Source organism: Tamandua tetradactyla, chromosome 5 (genome assembly GCF_023851605.1).
Source record: "Tamandua tetradactyla isolate mTamTet1 chromosome 5, mTamTet1.pri, whole genome shotgun sequence".
NCBI classification, from domain to species: domain Eukaryota; kingdom Metazoa; phylum Chordata; class Mammalia; order Pilosa; family Myrmecophagidae; genus Tamandua; species Tamandua tetradactyla.
The window spans coordinates 136312268-136313842 of NC_135331.1; the positions used below are offsets into that span (position 1 = coordinate 136312268).

General features: G+C 29.5%; 1 non-coding gene across 1 annotated transcript; it reads left to right on the forward strand.

Moving 5' to 3' along the window:
* The first annotated feature begins 568 nt into the window (after nucleotides 1–568).
* LOC143685329 (U6 spliceosomal RNA) lies at nucleotides 569–675 on the forward strand. The gene has a single exon (XR_013176575.1). It is a non-coding gene; the product is annotated as a U6 spliceosomal RNA (small nuclear RNA).
* Nucleotides 676–1575: the final 900 nt, after the last annotated feature.

The following is a 1575-nucleotide window of genomic DNA, read 5'->3' on the forward strand; positions in this document are numbered from 1 at the left end:
GGAAACCTGTCCTGGCTGAAGCATAAAGGACTTTTAAAATTTTTCAATCACATTTTCTTGGCTGACTTATACCTCACAGCGTGTTATCATGTTAGATTCACTTTCTCCTAAATTTTAATTTTATCCCTTTGCCCTAGAGACAATTTCTTGTAGTATAAGAAATTTGTAATAACCAAGGAGCTGTTAAACTTAAATTCAATCATTTTAAAAAGCACTGAATTTGGCAACATGTATGAACAGCTTTGAATATTTAGATATCTCTTGATCCAATAATTCTTCTAATCCTAAGAAAAGAATCCTTTCTATCCTAAGAAAATAATCAAACATAAAGTTAAATAAGTTAATGTGTGTATCAAGATGTTTATCACAGCATTTTATATAATAGGAAAAAGGAGAAACAACCGTTTTCCAAAAACAGAGAAATTTTACAATAAAATTTGAAACATTCTTATAATGGATTATTAAGCCCCCAATAAAAATAACATTTTAGAAGTTATTGGAGAAAAGTTTATTTTTCATATAAACTGTAAAAATCCAGATTGTAAAACTGTACATTAAAAATTTAACTGTGCTTGCTTCAGCAGCACATATACTCAAATTGGAACAAAACAGAGAAGATTAGCACAGCCACTGTGCAAGGATGACACGCACATTCATGAAGTGTTCCATATCTAAAACTGAAAAAAAATTTAACTGTATGCTAACTTTGGTATATTTGTAATATATTTGCAAATAAATATAATAAATATATTTGCAAATAGTATGTATGTATTTACAAAAAAAATCAAGGGAATACACCAAAATGTTAAACATGATTATTTCTGAGTGATTGAATTCTGAATAATGTTTTTATATTCTTTTTGGCCACTATTTTCTAAGTTTTCTTTTTATCACAATCAGGAAAAGGCTTTAAAATAAAATTAGAACAGAGAGTACTATTATAGACTACGAAGGCTTTTGTACATAGTTATCATGTGCCTTATCCATTCTATTATTGAATAAGATGATGTAGAGGTTTTTCATCCTTTTGGTTTTCTAAGAAAACTAAACTCTTTCCTAGTTTTCAGGTCTCCTAGTATAGTTTTCAAATATCTCACCTGGGAAGGAATTTAAGAACAATGTATCTCTATCCCTAGATTTGAATGGTCCAACAAAGAAACATATTACTGGGGTTAAATTAATTAATTTAAGGCACATAAAAAAGCATTGCATTTATAGTGATGCTTGAGCATTATTTCTCATTAAACTCCACGAGAGCAAGAACTCTCTCTTTTACTCATTATTATATCCCCACACCTAGCACAGTTCAAGGCATACAGTTGATTCTTATTAAAGGTGTGTTGATTGAATAGTTGAATCAAATTATAGGACCTTTGCTGGTGTGAATCACAGCATTAAATGTATGACTTTGGAGGCCCAAATGTGAATTGTTAGTCTTATATATATTTAGAGTCCTATAATTACAGGGCACTAAAATTTATCTTTCTGAATTCTGAAACTACTTTAAATCTGTTCTCATTTAATTAAATAATCCTAGAAGATTCTAGTTTGTATCAGTTTGCTCTCCATACAGAT